Source organism: Hyalella azteca, unplaced genomic scaffold (assembly GCF_000764305.2).
Source record: "Hyalella azteca isolate HAZT.00-mixed unplaced genomic scaffold, Hazt_2.0.2 contig11277, whole genome shotgun sequence".
Lineage (NCBI taxonomy): Eukaryota > Metazoa > Arthropoda > Malacostraca > Amphipoda > Hyalellidae > Hyalella > Hyalella azteca.
Genome location: NW_025941278.1, coordinates 1,043,353 through 1,063,609, shown reverse-complemented (window position 1 = coordinate 1,063,609; position 20,257 = coordinate 1,043,353). Strand labels below are relative to the sequence as shown.

Here is a 20,257-nt window from a genome sequence, read left to right as displayed (position 1 = left end):
TTTAAAACGCTACCCAAATGAACCATAACAATGAGAACTTGATGAAAACCTAGAGTGAGGAAGAGATTAGATGTACAGTGATTAGAACGAAAATTTGATTTTACGCACATTTTATCCGCGAAAACGCTCTTTATGTAATACAATTAGTTTAAGAACCTTAACTAGAACCGGAAAGCTTCTTGTAACAAGATTAAGGGCCGATAGGTGAATGATATATGAATACTCTTCTATAATAATTTGTCCATAGAATCTTTCCATCTCAGGAAAAAAAACTTGCAAATACCAACAACCTAAGCGTATCAGTCTTACGGAGGAGTCCTCGAGCGGGAAAATCAACGTGGGATTAAGTGGCACGTAAACAAAAAAGACTTCCAAGTTCGCCGCGCGGCTAAAAAAAATAAATTGACGGCAATCATTTTGTCGCGTCGGGAGACGAGCTCGTGATGGACGTAACGGAAAGTGCTCAACAACAGGAAACTGCAAGGAGCTTCAAAAACCTGAGTGTAGAGAAAGCAAATATTTTTCTGGGAAATCTCGTTCCCAAGTGAACGGCAAGACTGTCCGTTAGCATTGAAATGGCAGGAATCTTGTATTGTTTTCAATCATTTGAATTTTCTCTGAAAACAACTTTTGAGTCTAATAATGCTATGAAAACAATAATCACCTAATTTATTCCAGTAATATAAGTTTTGTTTATTCGATTAAAATTGAACAGATTAGCATACATATATGCGAGGTACCTTGAACTTATTGAGAATGAGAATAAATTAATTTAATTATAAGACTGATGATACGTTCCATTTCACGATTAGTGTTTCCATGGCGGAAGTTTACAGCCGTGATCGCGTCAAAAGCTTGGACCAAATCATCGTTATTTTCTGCAGGAACTAGTCACGACTTGCATGACTCGAGGAATCGCAGGGCTCGCCATGCAGTTGCTCGATCGGTCGTTGAGGTAGGAACACCACTTAGACTGGATCGGGATAAAAAGCTCGATTGATTCTAAATTGAAAAATACATAATAAAGTTGTTCACTTCATAAAGTAAATTCCGCTATCCCGACTGATTAGGGAATTTGAAGCCTCAGCAGCAGGACATACGAAAGCAGTCATCCTCATCGTCAATAAAGAGCCATTATCACCCGGTTAACATTGAATTCGGGTTATGAATTCATTACTTCATATGAAAGCGTTACCCGTGCATGTGCACAATGCCCATTTCCCGCCGAAATCAAGTGACCTGAATCACGGAATAACTATAACGGATGGACTTCAACCTTTAGGAAAACATGGGACAAATTCCGAACAATGAATTGGTGTAAAACGGCCAAATCATTCTTAGACAGGAAAGCTTGGAAAATCGTTGTTGTTGTAGAGTTTTGAGCGGAGTATAAAACTCGATAATTACTGTGAGAAATTGAACGTGATAAGGTCAGCCGCGGGATCTAATTGCTGAAGCAAAAATAGCAAAACAGGAAAACAAGCCAGAAGAAATAACGAAGTCAGAGTTGAATAAAATAAATAAAATTTACACCACCTAAAATGAGAATTGTTTTTATAATATACTGTTTAAAGTAAATCCAGAGTAAATCATGTGTAAGCGAACTAATAAAAATTATTCACACGCTATTTAGATACATAATAGAAGTTTCATAGAGTGAAGAAGTATAAAAAGATCACCAAAAAATCATGATCATGAAAAAAAAAGATCACCAAAACACAATCAAGGAAACATGACGCATTATCTAATATTCATGATAGCTGGAATGGCACTGAATTTCACAATTGTTCCTATAACACGATGAAAAGTTTAACAATGGCTTTGATATCCCGGTTCAGTATATAGTGCCACTCGCCACTCTAATTTCGAAGCCTGAATAGAGATTAGCTATTAGCGATACCGTCATCATTTCAGAGTAAAGAGTTCAGGACACAGCGCATTGTTCCTTCTTGTGCACTGTACGGCTGACGCTGGTTTACCGTGTTGTGGGACAATTAAAACGGTTCTTGTTAAGCGTTGTGACGTAGGTTCGGCATCTGCTCATTCTGCACTCACAACCAGCGCACTCCTTGCCTATAATGTACACAAAATAATTAACAGTAACTGCTATTGAAGACGATTGTACGTATAGTGTAGAGTGGTGTGATGGATAGCACTTGCAAGGTGTGGTTAACTATTTAAACCCACACAGGATAACTGGTCTGATTTTTCCAGGTTATTGTAGCCTTGTAGGTTGATTTAACTTACATGGTTTACAAAAGTGGCTAGGCATGCACTGGTTTTGTTCAACAAGTAATGACCGCTTGCGGATCATATTTAAGTTTTACCGCTAAGACTCGTTTAAAAACTTTGTTATTCGAGAATAAGGTTTAAAAGGTTCAACATGTTACCTAGGAAAAGGTCATGTGCAGAATAAATAATTCTGCTAGGTTAAAATTAGCATGTTCTTCCACACTAAGGTTGCCTGAAAGTCCCAGTCAGCTCTCGCGGGTGTGCTAGCGATAGTTAAAAATTCAACTAAAAAGTTTAGTACAGAAAATACGACAAAACACATAACATATTTCAAATTTTTGCATCGTTATCAAACAAACATCAGTGACCACAAGAAACACAAAAGGGTTGGACTGCACAATTATTCTGTCAAAAATAGGAAATTGAAAATATGGAAATACCTGTCACCGAAAATGTTTAAACTGTGTTCACATGGAACTCGATGAATGCCTACAGAGGTCACGTACGTAAACAGGATAGCAGAATATTCCAAAATAAAATAATCGCAGACGTCGTAAATTTAATGGCATGTCGTCATGCGAAAACGCTCTCTCCCATGATCGAATAGGATCCCATGGATTCCATTCGATAATCCATCGAATAGGGTGATCGTAATAGGATCGAATAGGATCATTCTCCCATGATCGAATAGGATCGTGGCGCAGTCAGGATCTCGAGAGCGCACGCCGATATTTTCATTAACTTACGCTAAAAGAAATATGTTTAGAACTGGGTTTATTTTTTTCAATATTTGGAAACTTTTAATAAAGTTATTGACAATACCATCAACTGAACTCATCTGTGTGAATTCGTTAATTGTTTAAAGCTGTAGTAAACGCCGCTAATGTTTCGTTCAACAACACAATAAAATCCGTTATAGATGAGAATTCTACTAAAATAAGATAAATGTTCAGAATCATTTCGATAAAAGAGCTTAGCAGACACAACAGTCCGCTGAGCTGCGCTGCTGCATGCATGCAGAAAAGCTTCATTGTATTGTTATAGTGAGATGTTGCAGGCAGCGTGAACGAGAACACAGCGGCAGTCTTCAATTAACTGGCGCTCTCCACAGCGCACGCGAGCCTCCATTATGCGTCCATTGTTTCGTAGTGCAGATTCGAATAATAAAAAAAATACGAAAAAACTAGAGACAAAATCACAAATGTTTGTTTTGATAAGAGGGACACAAACTCCAGCTATGGACAAGTAAATCAGATGAAAATATAGGCAACGTATCCGTACTCGCGATTTACTATAACCATCGTATAATTTGGCATTAATAGGGCCTGTTTATTAATTTGCTTCAACTTGTTCACGTGTTGAAAAAATAAGTAAAATTCTTGAAGCTTCAATCATGAGATTATTACTTTCCGAAATTAGTTTCAGCTTCCTGGATAAACCAATTAAACTCGTTTCAGGTTGGGAACAACAAGTTTACTTGAAGCCTGAGACCATACTTAAACAACAAGAAAACTCTTTCTTGGTAGATTTAGTATACAGGTCTCCAGTACAAGTAGTCATGATATTCTGTTAACATTAGGACAATATTCTCCCAGAGGTCAGCGCTAGCGGCAAAGCAACAAACGAAGTGAACGCGTTGGTTAGGTTCGTTGCGTAGTTATCTATGTCGAAGTTCTCTATGTCGAAGTTATCTATGTCTCTCACGATGATCACGGTCACGTCAGTGCCGGATTTTTATCAGCGACATGAGAGCGGCAATTATGCTGCGCTCTCCAGACCTTGATTGAGGCGAAAAACGCTCCCCTTATTACGTGCAGAAACTGTCATTATATTAGAGGAATATCGATCTCATGCAACCTCGAATGTTGATCTCAGCTATCGATCTATCGATTTCTTAAAAAATAATTGTTAAGAATGCCAATCATCAGCGACTCAAATTATTAAGAAATAAATAGAATAAACCTCAGATATCCTCGTGCGAAAATTTTCGCTGTGAGAAGGACAGTTACTGGCCGAAAAGTAACAACTTTTTACTGAAGATATAAATGTTTAACACGCGCATCGATGCGCATCGTTGTGACCGATGCACAATTTTGCGATATAAGAATACCCCAACGATGGAACGGTGCAATGATTTAATACTAGCTATTTAATCTAAACAGCAATTTAATTGCCGAATTCATCGCCTGGAAAAAATTATAGTGAGAGATACTGCTGGCAAGTGTGAAACAATCGCCAACCTAATTACTTCACTAAGCTGTACAGAATCTAGGAAAAATAATGTAAAATATTCATATAACAATATATAAATTAAAGGTCATGCGCTTCATGCAAAAATACAGCCATGTTTTTTTTTGTATATAGACTGATTGTAAAACATTGTGAGCGCTGTGCTAGAAGCAAAAACACAGCTGCCTCGCTGTGCGAATTTGTCAAGCACTTCATTGCATAAACGAGCGAAATTTCAACATAAAATATGACAGGCGAAGCACAAGTAAGATTTGCTGTTAGCTGTACAATTGAATTAGACTTTATTTGAGAACACATTGGATCATGAGCAAAATGTTATGAGAAAAAAATCCTTTACGTATCAGAACAATGGTCTATATTCATATCATTTTTTTGGGAGGATATTACAGCATGCAGTAATTTGCTATGATAATCTGAAATAGGATTTCTGAGTAGCGAGCTGAATAATTTTGAAATTATACTACGAGTACGACAAAACTTTAATATGAGATAATTTTACATGGTAATTTAATTTAACAGCGAGGGTTACTCTTACAAGTATTTTTATATTTAGGTTATGCTAATTTCGAAAGTGATACAGCGTGCAAAACTGGCACGCGCTCATTCAACACAAAGCTGGACGAGATGTCACCGCGTGAGAAATGAACCGCAAGTAGCCACATCCCCGTCACATTTAGAATGAATACAAAAATAGCCTGCACCAAAAAATGAAGAACTATTCAAAATTTGTGTTTTTTCAGGAAATTCCAGAGATTTATTTGTTTCGCATAATCAAACATTTTTTGAAAGATTGAATTTAAGAATATGATAATATTTTAAACTAATTTAAAGATTTAAACATGACTAACAAGTAATTTTAATAGCACAGTACGTGCTAGATGACTGACTTTAAAGGACACGTGCAATTGTTATTAACTAAGGCCTTTGATTATACGTTCGTCCTAATAGTGACCAGGCTAAACAGTATCGCTGGAAACTCTTTTATTGCTCTAAAAAGTGAAAATCTGAGCGTTAAAGCTTGAAACTTTAATTGCTCGAAACAGTTTATATTCTCCAACAACGTACACTTGGTGCAGGAGCGACAAACCTTGACATCCCAAGGACTTAAAACACATAACTAAATGAAAAATAACTTAGTAAAGCTACAGTTAGCGAGAAATTATTCGTACACCCCTTTCTTTTCAATGTTTTCCGGAATAACTCGAAAATTACTGAACGTATGAGCCTAAGATTTGATTGAACTATGTAATAAGCAGTATGTAATAAGAAAAATAGTGTTAAATTTCAGAACAAAATGAAATTTAAAACGTTTTAATATGCAAAAATTCCCCTCCAACACCCTCAAACGCTATTATTCGTACAGTAGGAAAATACTAATATAGTTGCATTATTTACAATAAATGGCATATCCTTTTATCTTGATATCCTCCAGCATTCACCTCCTATAGTTTTTTGATGAGATTCGCAGTGGTATCCAGTTTGATATTATCCAATTCTCCAATCGAAACTTATTTCAATTCCTAATTTCCTGGCGATCTTGGGAGCTCCATTATTGGTTGTAAATTTAAATTATTGCCATAAATCACTGTCGGGTTAAAGTCGGGGCTATTTTCTGGCCATGGAAGAACAGTCACATTCGTTTTATTGATGCAAGTGGATGTAGCTCTCGACGTGTGCTTCGAATCATTATCTTGCTGAAAGATCCATCGTCCCTCAAGACCCAACTTCAGAGCGGATGTTTCCAGCTTTTCCTTCAAAATCGATATATAAACATCAGGGTTCATTATTCATCAATTGGAATTAACTTCCTGGTGTCAATTGAAGAGAAACAAGCCCGAAACATTATTGATCCACAACTTAATAGATTTTAGCGCCCAGCAAATCTTCGACCCATTAAACAACATGAAAATGGCAACCACATTCGCAAATGGAACAGTGTACATGCAGATTAATAGTCAATGACCATTCAGAACTTACATCAAACGTCTAGAGCCGTCTAAATTAATTCCCATCGCTTACCCAGCCGCCAAGAAGAAATGCCCAACAAATTAAGACAGATAAGAACAAATTGTATCATTACATCGATACTAGCAGTGCGGCACCGACCAATTCAAAGATCCGTCCTCTCATAGAGAAAAGTTTGACGCCCCGCATAAAGAATTTCAGGATCTGCTTACAGCAAATATCATCAGGCCTTCCAAGTCGGCATGGTCTTCTCATCTGCATATGTTTCCCAAAAAGAAACCAGGCCAGTGGAGACCATGTAGCGATTATCGGGAAGGAGAACGTTCAACGTTCTCTACAAAAACGATTTGAAAATATCAATAGAGAAGTGCTCCTTCTTTCATGTGGGTGTATGATAAAATTAAAACCGAATTGGCAAGCATCGCATCAGTCGTCCATCCTTCGTCGAATGTCAACGAACATCATATCGCCACCGACAAATCTAGTTATGCCGCTGGAGCTGCTCTTCAAGAAATACGCAACAGAATTCCTGTTCCCATCTGATTTATCTCGAAAATGTTATCTTCCGCTCAACAAAAATACGCAAAATTTGACAGAAAATCACTGGATGCTTACCCTGAAGTTCTAAATTTTAAACCCATGATCGAAGGCAAAACTGTTATTTTTTTTCGTCGACCACAAACCCCTCGTTTCAGCTTACAAAATTCAAAATTCCGCAAACAGTGACGTAAAATGGTTTTTCTTTACGTTATTTCCGAATCCGTTAGTTCCGTACTAAACGGAGAGACAAGAATAGCGTTGCCAACTGTTTGTCACGATCCGTCAACGCCGTAACGATTGATTCGTGCGATCTGCCTGTCCTGCCACAAGCACAAATTGATTATAAAGAGAACGAAAATATTATAGGCCGATTGAAGCACAATGATATTTCAAAACAACACTTTATGGTGTGACACGTCTTCTCAACATTCACGCCCATACGTACCTCAAAATTTAAGGAAAAACATCTTCGATAGCTCACATGGTATCACCTACTCATGAGTAAATGGAACAACGAAACTGGTTAAGTCACGATATTTTTGGTCAAAGACGGACAAAAATGTTCGTGAAATGACAAGTACCTGCATGCCACGTCAAGAAAGCAAATACATCGCCATACCATTAGTGAAATCTCGCCATTCAACCTTCCCAGCTCAAGATTCGAGACCGTACATATTGACATCGTGGGACCACTTCCTCCGACAAAAAAGACCGATATTTATAATCGCTCCGAAAGATACAGTCTAACATGCATTGAACGAACAACGAAATGGATTGAACCTATGCCCTAGCGGACATAACCTCACAGACTGTTGCGAAAGTATTTTTCATAACCTGGATCTCTCGTTTTGGTGTACCCCTCTGCGTCGTGACGGACAGAGGTACCCAATTCGAATCGGAGTTGCTTTCTGAACTATCTAAAATTACCGGATTCCACGGCCTTCGTTCAACGTCACACCGTCCACAAAGTAATTGGATGGTACGCCTTCATCGAACGTTGAAAGACATAGACATTTCAGTACAAACTTCCGAATGAAATCCATACGAACACACGTAAGCACGGAAAATAAGATGAATTTAAACAGTCATGCATGAGGTGAAAATAAAAAAAAATCGTATTCGAACCACGTTAGGGGAAAGCATTCCTAGAAAAGACGTCAAACAATGACCAGCGTACTAAAATATTATGGCAAGACTCAAGATACGAGTGAAATAAACGAGAGCATTAATATTTCTGTAATTGCGGAAGCTTTTAAGAGTGCATGTGATACCGGGGCTTATCATGCTCGGCTTTCTAGCTGACCTTAACACAAGCTTGCTTATCAGCAGCTTTAGCTCGTACGCATAACTAGGAGCAGCTAGACCGATAACGATGCGGCGTTTTCAGTTCAAAGACTGAAACAGTGCAGCTGGAAGTAGCGTATGGTAATGTGCAGCGCTGCATCCAAGTTCGTATTTCTAGTGATGCTCTGATTTCGAATTCGGACAAAGTTCAAATTACCACTGTATGCGTGTCTCATGTTAACATCCCTGCGCGTAAACGAGGCCGTAAATTCTGGCACATCCGTTGGGAAGAAACCGAATGTTTTGTAATGGGATCGTCTGTAGGCGGGATTTCTCTACTTATTGAATATTTTTACAAATTTCATTGGATACCTAAGAACGCCGCTTATCAATATCCTTTTTGTTCGTTTTTCAAGGAGTCGAACGAATCTTAATTCGGCTGGTTTCGAAAAGACGTTTCCTCGAGATATTTGAAAATAGTACAGATTTTTTGATGCAAAAACAATCGTTATCATGCCAAAAATAATTGTTGAGACCATAAATGATTTCCTGCATAAAATTAATAGGTATAATGGATGCTACTCAAAAATTCACATCCAAAATTCACTCCGAAAATAATTTCAAAGTTCCGACAAATCCAACAATTTAAAGAATAATAGCTGGAGTCCGATCCTTATAATGACGAAGGGTTCACTGGCAGCTATCGACAGTCGAATACGTAGTTATATCGTAACATGAAGTCTATATCTTTATTTAATATTGCAACAGCCAACACGGCGATACTGATGATAATATAAAACTGTAGGAAAATTCGTGAAAAGGTAAAAAAAGTTATAATAAATTTCATTACTACTTGACATGCGGTTGGCTTCCGAAAAATAGCTTTGATTGGAAACATTCTACAACAATTGATGACACATTAGATGCATCTAATTATACGATGTATGAAGTCTACATAGGATATACATTCGTGATAGAATTATAATTAGATGCTATGAATGTTGAAGAAATGACAACCAATGTTTCCTCAAATACTTGACAAGACATTTACCGAAGCTTTCGGTGAGGATAGAGCAGACGCCGTACTCACGGAATCGAGAAAAAGTCTAGCGAGTATGTGTGATAACAAATTTTCTTAAGATGACCTTAAAGTTCTCCAAACCTTTGCCACTCATGGGAAAAAACATCACAGAAGTGGATCCATTATGAACTCATATATGCAGTTGCAATGAATCACTTAACTCAATTACCTTGAAAGTAATTGTTTGCTGCAAATAGGTATATCAGTAGTTACCAATTTATATCCGCTCTCCATTAACGACGGACGTTCGAAGGGAAGATAGACTGCAATTAGCTGTTTAATGACTCTGTAGTCTAACCCCCCGACAGGATTTCCAGGGAATTGACATCGCACCACGACGTTAACTGTCACGTCGATGACGGTAAACGTTGGAGCACGTCCAGGTTTTTCTCGCACGCTGCAATGAACCCGTGTACCTCAGAGAGGTGAGGTTAAGTTCGTGACGTGATTGCGGGGTACAACTGTCAGCCGTTGATGCACCATTGAACTGCCTTTACCAGTTTACCTGCAGACTGGACTGAGCTTTAACAAGTTACACAGTTTTATTGATGTTGATACTATCCCAAATGACACTAATTGGTGAAAAAACAAATGAGAAAAAAAAATTATCAGGTGATAGATTTTAACGTTGCGGCAAGCCGGATTTATTAACTGAAGTAGAAAAATTAGTTAGCTGCACTATATCGTTTTTCTTGTTTAGCAATAGCCGCGAGGTCGAAATAAAAGTATTAGAATACATAAGCATATGTTTTAAAACACATTGCGTTTGATCATTTCATAAACTATAAAAATTGAATTTTTATAAACTGGAAAACTTCAACTTTACGCACAATTTTTATGACAATGAAAGTAAAAATATTTTTCGTAATATTTATTTGTACAATTCCAACAGTCTAGGCGCCAGACAAAAGAAAGGAATGAAGAAGGTATATGAATTGAAATAAAAAAATTGCGGTTTTATCGAAAGCCTTGCTAATTCTCCGCAGTAGAATCGAATAAAAATCCGTACTTGAGTTTGAAGTATTAATGCATGCTTGAGCTTTGCAGTGAAGCGAGACAGACAGAAACGCATCGCTTGCTGCTTCCACAAGCGACACCGCGTGGGGTAGGTAAGTTCGGTGTGATTTAAAATCCGTTGATGCAGCGACATGCGATCTGTGATGCATGCGATCATCGCTGTCACGCAGCGAGAAGACTCTAAAACTACAATAAATATAATTAAGATGAGTATAAAAATAAGTAAATCACCTACGAAACCTACCATATTCAGACATTTAAACACGAGTGATTAATGACCAGAGAAATCATTGATTTAAATTTTCAGGATCGAACAATATTCTTCAGTGGACGTGCAGTGACCCGAAATATTCGACCGATGATAGCTGAAGCCCTCATCTCTACGGATTGGACTCCAGCTACTCGTCTCGTAACGACCGGATTTTCTGAACTTTGAGATTGTTTCGGAATTATTTTCGCGGTTCCAAATTTTCGTGTTGTATCATATTTACGTGTATCATGTACTTATTTCCGCCAAAATTTCAGTATTCAATGCTTCCTATAACTTGAAAATGAATGATGTCACATTCGAAACGTCGTTAATAAATTAAATTACTTCCTTGAACCTGAATTTTTATCAACCAACGTCCACTGAAGAATATTGTTCGATCCTGAAAATTTAAATCAATGATTTCTCTGGTCATTAATCACTCGTGTTTAAACAAGCTGTTTCTGCTATCTTATAGTAATTTATTCAGACATTGTCTACATTGCCAGTAATCCCATCATCTAGCGTTGATTTTCTTACTTAAACGCTTAAATTTGTGTACAGTTGCTTTAAAGCAGTCAAGCAGGATGCGCGTGCCATGTGTTAACAAGTGTCATGTAAGAGAGAAAGAAAGAGAGAGTTGATAGATTGAGAATTTTGAAGCGTGCTTTTCAACAGGGCAGCATGAACAGGTCAGTAGCTTTTACTAGCACTTTACTTCGATACCTTCTACACTACAAATGAAACTTTGTAAACATCAACGTTACAAATAATTTCATTGTGAAGAACATCGTTACAAATATTTTAAACACTTATAAGTACAATAGATTAATCGAAATTAAGAGAAGTTGTGAGATGAAACGAGCTCGATATGTATAGCTGAGAATTACTTTCAAAATGGCTGCGCCATGAGTATGATATGCGACAGAACAAAGTCGGTCAATCATACGCAAGTCTGCGATCACATGCATTCGGTCATGCAAGGTTTGGCTCGTTGTTGACGAGTTTCCCTCTGTCAGGGAAATCGAGGGCAAAAATCTAGTGGCAGACGCACAGATGTATAATTAGTTAATCAAATTATAAATTCGTATAGATGAATGATTAATAAACAGGTAATCATGAATGTTTCTTTAAAATGAATATTTTTAAAATGAATGATTATCACGACAAAAATTTGAGCTCGAGAAACATTTGAACAGTTTCATACCAAAGCCTTGCAAACAAACCAAAGAATAAGCGATATTTTACGATCAAATCTTCATAACAATACGGATGTTATGTGAAGAATCATCATTCTTAATTATTATTATTCATTATTTATGAATCATCATTGGCGACGACAATGGAACGGAGGAAAACAAACAGAGAAATTATCTCTTCACAAAAGAAAAGGAGAAATAGAGAGCTAATCGATGAGAGGTCGAGAAGCTGGCACGCTTAAACAATAAATTGCAGGATACGCTACGTGACGATCCACTGCGTCTCGTGGACGATAATAAATCAAGTTTGCGCTCCGATGACACATACGATAACCGTTATTTCGAGCGCTCATCAAGTGAGCTTCTTCGATGTACGATGCGCAGCGGTGCATTTATTTTCGAAATTATTTGCAGCAAAGTTTGATATACAAACCTCGGTGAAATTACTTAGTGATTTGACTGATGGAAATTGCCAGGTGCAGGATTTAGTGGCATTTTTCAGATGGGAGTCGATTTTGAAGCGTGACTGAAAATCCGAAAAATAAAAGTTCCGGGTTTGCTTTAGATTGAAGTTGAAGTTTTAACGGAAAATAAAATTGCCGGGGTCATAGAAACACTCTAGCTTGGCCTACGTGATCAAAACAAGATGAACATTACACGTGCTAGTTGAGATTCATAACATTCTTGAACACTGTTTATAAGGTCAACAGCATAAACTGCAATTAAAGTCTTGAACTGCAAATGCGCAGAAAAATAAGACATTAAGGAAATCATACAATAATACATTAAATTATTTACACCTATTCACATGCTATACTTTTTTATTTCATTTATAATACAATCAACCTCCGCTCAAGTTAACACCACACAACAAACACCCAACATTCGCCATCTGCATATTACACTCCGTTAATTCAATGAATATTAACCAAAATTGAAAATATACAAAAGTAACCATAAATTGCTCTGAGCTCTCAATGTACTGTTAGAAGTATCAAACTTGGTTTCATACCTGAAATAATAATAACAAAAACCAGTCTAAAAGTGGATCTCATGGGAGGACGCCAGCGAAAATGCGCCTGAGAAATGGAGAACGCCAGAGAAAATATTCAATTATGCACCAGAAATTTTTAAAATAAATACAGCCCATGGGCAAAAATTCACTTTAAAAGCTATTAGTCCGTTGATAATAAGTTTAAACACCCAAAAAGACTTACAACTTTATAAACAAATCTAGCACCGAAGGTGCCATTTACTGTGATGAGAGTAACACATACGATACCGAAATTGTTCATCTCGACAGTATGACAAAAAAGGTCCTGAAACTTGAGACTCCCTCGGGGCAGTGAAGCAAAAAGACCTTTAAAGGAAACGCTTCTGGGCTACCGTAAATGTTTCCTCATCTTAATTTCCCCTAGTATCCTCATTTAGCTTACACAGACCTCCCACAGGAGTTCAGTCGGTATATACACACACAAAAACTTTCGTTACCGTATACACTTGATGAGAACAGTTACTCCCAGCAAACTCTTACATTTTTGAGCTTCAGCTGTAACTATATATATTCCAAAAACGATAACTCTAAGTCCTCATAAATGAGATTTTCACATTATACTTCTACATTTATACTTAGTAGTTCAAATTTAACAACTCAACTGAACTGGCACAAAATTTTAAAATTCAACCAAAACGAGTGCAGCTTTATCCTTTTGTTGGATCGCAAAATGTGTATAAGAGAAGCTCCGTTAAAATAAGCTGCTAATCTATGATTATCCCAGCAGTTGCGGTAGAGCGATCCCCTGCCGACATGCGCATGTCATGGGAGATTCTCACGGCATAACTTATGTACAGGAAGCCTCTATCGCGCCATCTACAACCACCACAGGCACCGGCTTACCGATCATATCAAGGGAATGCTTGATGCTCTTCAAATCGTTGTTTGCTATCTTGATAAGAAGTTCAAAATAGTCTGTAACTAATCTATTGAATGTCAGTTTAGCAATGTTTGAGCGCGTTCATTTGGTGACTCCATTGGTATCATAGACGCAGTCGTCGTATTTTATCTCTCTACTGATGGGCTGATACCACAGAAACTACTTATTCCGAGGTCGCGCGTCACCAACCGTTCAATGTAACTTCCATGCATAATTAAGAAGCGCTCATATAACAATTCTTTCCCACGTGTAAGGCGGGTAAACTTGCCGAGACGTAGATGGTAACACGGGAATAACTATTGATTGAATGTTTCAACAATAAGTTATATCGTCGAAGCGATTAGAAACCGCCCACATATAAAGAATAGTTAGACTGAACTGTGAATATTTGAAGAGTGACAGGAAAATCTTTCATTACGATTGAACATTTGATGCATATTAGGGTCGGTTATCATAGATAAATCCGTAAGCTTTACAAATGATAGACATTAAAACAATTAAGATTGTGTATCAATTATTACAAATGCAGGCAAAAATAATTCTAATTCGGAACATCGCAATTCGGTGTCTGTGGTGCGTGGTCTTTGATTCGACGATCTGCGCTCAAACGTTCGCAAAGCAGCCCCGGAAACTAAGTCAAGTCCTGTCCTCGATCTGAGCACATGCAAGGCATCATGAAAGAGCTTTATTAGAAGGCGAATCCATCCTGCGGTGGATAAAATACTAAAAAGAGGTTTTTTAAAAAATGCTACTTAAATCCATGAAAAAAAAATAAAAATTATTTTTCGTTTTGTGTACATTTTCCTTGTTTACGGTTATCGCGTTTCTGCGTGGACAAGAAGTGTGCATTCTCAGCATGTGAATATGCAGGGAATGAAATTATTTCGATGTAGTTGGCAGCGGGACTGAATTATCAAAATGCGATAATGCAAATAAGTTTCAATTATATATATAATGCCATACCCATATGGATACGCATTTGAGAATAAACGACCCATAGGAACACAATTAGACACAATGCTGAATGTTGATAGGGGTTTTGTTGCTTCCTGGGAGTATCAATCTAGTAAGTTGCCTAGCTCCTTATCGAACCCGGTGGAAGTCTAGTAGCTACTTCAAACTATCGCCAGTCATGAAAAGATCCGATCAAATGACACGAGTTTAGATCTATGAACAAGGCACGAAAAGGAAAAGAATCGGCGACAGGCCACATCAGGCCTACACTTCAGCGCCGACATCACTATGTTATGTTATGTTAGTTCAATCTTAGTGCCCTTCAACCGGCAGCTAGGCAGCAGACAGCAATTCTGATCGAGCGCGCGATTCGCATTTTTTTAGACGAGATTAACAAAGAAAGAAAGCATCAACTATGGACAAACAGTTCAACAGCGACAATTTGAATTGAAATATATAGTCTTGAATATTCTGGGCACGTAGATTAGGTCTTTTCGCAACGAAAGTTTGATAATTCAACGCAGTTTTTTAGCATCAAATACACCAAAATAGATCAAGTAACGAGACATTTATCGTAGTACAGGACCGTCAATGCCGCTAACGTTGCCACAGCATTAAGTTGCCGGCCTTCAATTGAAATCTTTCATGTAAACAAAACTGAACCCCGACTTTCTATTGAAATTTATACAGTTCCATAATTATTATGTGGTAATTCAACCCTAAAGTCGTATTTCAGACAAGACTTCTGCCGTTTTTAGAGACGATCGGCGAGTTAAGTGCAGTGTCTGATTAGTGGCGATTTGTGTGTCATTGAAGGTAGACCACAATTAATCTTATTTTTCGGTTCAAAAGCTCACCGTTTCGAGGAGAATTCCGTAACAAGGTTGACGCCTTCAGCATACGAATTTGTATAGAAGCTAGTAAAGAGTTGATTTGCACAGGATTGATTTGAGATGACCCAAAATTTCACTTGACAACTTTCAAAAAGAAATGTTCCATAACAAATTTTATATATATAATTAATAAACGTTCTAAATGAATTTGCTCAAATTTTACTAGTCTTAACGATAACACAAATAAGCATTACATTTCCAATTAAAATCACGTTTAACTTGTAGCGTCACTTCAGTAACGAGCAAAACAACCAACCTCACCAAACGCCAGTCATGGCACTACTGAGTACTGACTGCGGGGTCGTCAGACCAGCTGCCGCTGAGCAGGCAGCAATAATTGCATTCAGCAGCGGTCTCCAGCAGGGCTTTGAACCTGAACGTGATCACGAGAACGACGATAATAAATAGAAAATTGATTAACGTGATCACGAGAAAGACGATAATAGATAGAAAATTGATGAACGTGATCACGAGAACGACGATAATAGATAGAAAATTGGTGAACGTGATCACGAGAATGATGAGATTAGCGAGCGTTTGGGTTCGACAGACTTTAAAGTATTGCAGTCACAACAGACGAGATTCTTCTTTATCCTTTTCATGATTCCTTTTTATCCTCCAATCGTAATTCCGGGAAAAACATTAACTTGAAGTAACACATGTGTAATTTGCACGGGTTTGGGATTTAAAAATAATTAACCGTCAATAGTAAAATGAATGGTCTCTGAGTTAGAAGACTAGACTAGACATAAATGATCAATGTTATATATACAGTATAAGAAATTGGCGAAATTTTTTTCAAGAGTAGCTGAAGTAATGAAAGAATACAATGAAAATGGTTGCAACATGTATAAGTGAAAATTAATCAAAATCTATTTCTAAAAGAGTATTATTCTTGCCGAAATTTGCAGGTTTTTGAAATTATGTCAAACGTATATCACCATGTCCATGTACAAAACGTTTGAATGCAATGTCGAAAGACTGTTGGTTGCAGTGGAGATTGTTTCTCTCGTTAATCGTTGTGATAACATTCTATAGAATTTTTTTCGAATTAAATATAATTTCTATATTATTTAAGTGTAACTCTATAGAATCTATAGAATTCTATGTTTTCTGCAGATTATCATGAATCAAAACTTAAAGTACAATTTGCCCATAATTTGATTTTAACTCATTCGAGAAAGAGTGAAGAGCTCAAAATAGATTTTTTTTTATTCATCAGTATTTTTATTCCCAAACATAAAACTGATATTACCACAATTTAACTAATTATTTTAAATGAATTATGTACCTATTAAAATATTTTCAATATTTTCACATAGCTTACTATTTATCAAGTATCGGAAATGCACAATTCGAGCTTGCCTTAGATGAGATACAGATCAAGTTTACCGGGAATGTATTGCAATCTATATATTAACTAACGCGTAGAATTTTCGAAACAAAACTAGTTTTCATCATAATAATTGAGCAAATAACTATGCTTAATCAGACAAAAGTATAATAATATTCACATTCTAACTGAATGTTTGTTGAAATGCGTGATGTATTAGTAAAAAATAGAAGTCAAATGCTAAAAGTGGTTGAGAGGGCTACACGTCCAATCCTATCACTGCACCAGGCAGAATAAAGGTAACTTGGTTAAGATGAGGCGCTTTACCGTCTGGGCCTGGAGTATTGGCGCCTGGCATTTATAATGAACGTAGCTTTGACAGCTGAAGTATATTTTCAGGCGTGATTGCAGCGCCTGTAGCGTTTTCAGCTGTGATTTTAGTGTTGCCACTGGACACCACAGAAGAGTCGATTTTGAATTACTTTGCTGCGAAGCGCACAAAATCAGGGGAAAGTAAAAAAAGTCGCGATGTCTGAAAACTTACTTCAATCAAATAAATAATACAGAAAACGCGAGCCAACTGGTGGCGGATAAGTGAAACAGAGCCTAAAAGTTTCCTGTGTTTCGACACTTTTGAACTTACTTTGGGATTCATTTGTATGGCAATTTTTTATTGTTAAAGACAAAGTTTTTGTTGGAGCAATGATTAATTTTAACCGGATGTCATATTAGCTGAACGGATTTCCAGACGACGAACGTCAGCAATGATATCCGGTGACGTAATTGTGTCATAATTAAGCACGAGTCAAGGAACCTTTACATAAAGCAAAGCCCGATTAACTAATTGAGTGTTATAATAGGAGAAAACAGCGACCTAAAGCTTAAGCAATCAAAGCATAAGGTTTGAATTCAGGTAGTTTAATGGTGAACAGGTAAATAAATGCTCTTAAAAAAGTAATAAATAATTATTGTTAAGAACGTTCTCTGCTATATAAGGTTTTTTAATTGTACACTTACTTAATCCAGGAATAAACCTGATAATAAATTTGCAAGGTATAGGTAACATATTGTATAAATTTGTTAAATTCAAACTTCCTCATAACTCATAAGCACTTTTAACAGAGGCCAAATGCCACTGAACACAATGCACGTAGATAGCATTTATTGAAGACACTCATCAAGTAGTTTTCTTACAGAGAGAAATAGTGGTTGAGAGAAAACGGCATTGCATGGTTAACCCTTGAAATGGGGTAAGAAAGAAAACGACATTGCATGGTTAACTCTTGGGCATGCACACGTGCAGTGAGTTTACATATGTATTACCAAATATTTTTCATATAAAAATAACCTTCCCACAGAATTTTTATTCGAAAAAAAAACAAATTATACTGTATAACAAATTAAAAATTTTCACAATAGTTTGATCAGAAATTGTCGAAATAGTGTCTGATTTGTCTGATTTCATACTTAAAACTAAGTGATACAAAATCCGCGTAATGTCTTCTTCAATAAAATTTATATTGCAATGATATATTTGAAAGATTATTTTTTAGTGAGCTTCTAAATCAGGAAGTTTACGTGAATCACCCTGTACCTACTTATTTTCGGGCAACTTTCATTTAGTATTGGATAAGGCGATAAGGGTACTTTCATTTATCATTGGATAAGGCGATAAGCTATGCTCGGAGAAGGACAAGCTATGTTTGGTCTAGAAAAAGCTATGTTAGGGCAAGGACAAGCTATGTTTGGGCAAGAACATGCTATGTTTGGGCAAAGACACGTTGTGTTTGATCATGAACAGTGTATTTTTGGGCAGAACACGCTATGTTTGGGTAAGAACACGCTTCGATTGGACAAGGACGCTCAATGTTTGGGCGAGAACACGCTTTTTTGGGCAAGATCAAGCTATACACTCCACAATTCAGCAAAAAAATATACACATGTATATGTATATAGATAATTCATCAGTGCGCAAAACTGATACATTGTTAAGTTTTAATTATATTTCCCAAGATTCATGATTGCGCACGCTCGACGATGGTCGCAAGGTAAAATTACCCGTTACATCGTTGAAAAACGTATAGGGTAAAATAAACAATACAATTCTTACTTTGTTTCACAAAGCAGAATGACAACGAAGTAAGCTAAAGTTTGATATAACATGACTTTCGCCTGGACACAAAGCTCTAGCTGTACATAACAAAATTATAAGATGAATTCTGTTCTGCCTACGTAAGAGTATATTATAGGAGGTGATCCGCACTATATGGACAGCGTTATACGTAATTACATCTTATAAGTATAAGTTACGTACAGCTAGGGACAAGCGATGGCAACAAAGAAACTTTCATTTATCAGACAGAAAAAATCAACGCTAACTGCAACAGCGAGCGAGTTCATGCAGCTTTTTATTCAGTGCTGTCCATAAGGACCAGACTTGATTTTTGTACTTTTATGCAGTTGGGAAAAATAAACTTTGGCACGGATTAGTTATATGTTTTTCCTTTCTTTACCGGAGGGTAGCATTTAAAGTGACACTTAAAAGAGTAGAAAGTAAAAATAATCAAATATCGGAGAAGCAGGCAAACAATGCAGCAACGATCCGCAACATCGACCGAGCTTGCACTTCAACTGGAGCGTGCAGTAAAAACGAACTTACGGGCTATTGTCGCAGGGAAGACAATGAACCTGTGAGTTGCAGCACTATTAAGAAGCTATGTACGTTAAGGCTCAGGAAGAGTAATGCAGAGGGGGAAACTTTGACGAGTACTCATGGGATATTCCCATGATATTGCGAGCGTGTGGCTCCGTCATGTGGCTAAAGCTTCTGGTCACGTTTATTTAGAAAGATAGGAGTACACGAGTACCGAGGGTATAAAGTTAACCTAGTTAAAATATGAGGGTAAAGTAGTAATATATAAAAATGTGGAGATAAATTAAATACGTCGAAAAATGTGCATTAGGCTATATATATGCTTGAATTTAGATTATAGCTGTGATGGGGATTTTTCGAAATCAGACATTCCAACAGTGCAACTAATTTAAGTAATATTTAACCCCAAGAACTTTTGTTCCAATGACGGCAAGATTAAATCCATTCTGACTGTAGTTTCGTAATCGTGAAATTCGTTATTACGTGTCACGAGCCAAACAGCAAAAAATCCAAAGCTCAGCGTCAGAATAATTGTCACCATAGTGTTTTTTCTTTGTTTATGACATGTTTACCTTAAACATCTTGATGTCATGGGGGACAAGAAACTAAAACAAAGATAATTTAGCTGAGGTTAGAATGAGAGAGCTTGTTTTTAGTTTACTTCATGAACTTTCA

General features: G+C 37.0%; 1 protein-coding gene across 2 annotated transcripts in view; it reads right to left on the bottom strand.

Moving 5' to 3' along the window:
* The window catches only part of LOC108678820 (kinesin-like protein KIN-14I), an 84,074-nt gene that overhangs the window by 47,999 nt on the left and 15,818 nt on the right, over positions 1 to 20,257 (bottom strand). Inside the window, exon 1 of one of the 2 annotated variants that reach the window (XM_018167305.2) lies at positions 15,561 to 15,861. The exons of the other annotated variant lie outside the window; for it this stretch is intronic. The gene's annotated coding sequence lies outside the window, so the exon portion shown is untranslated. Of the gene's footprint in view, positions 1 to 15,560; positions 15,862 to 20,257 lie in introns of those variants that run through there. 2 annotated transcript variants of the gene reach the window in all.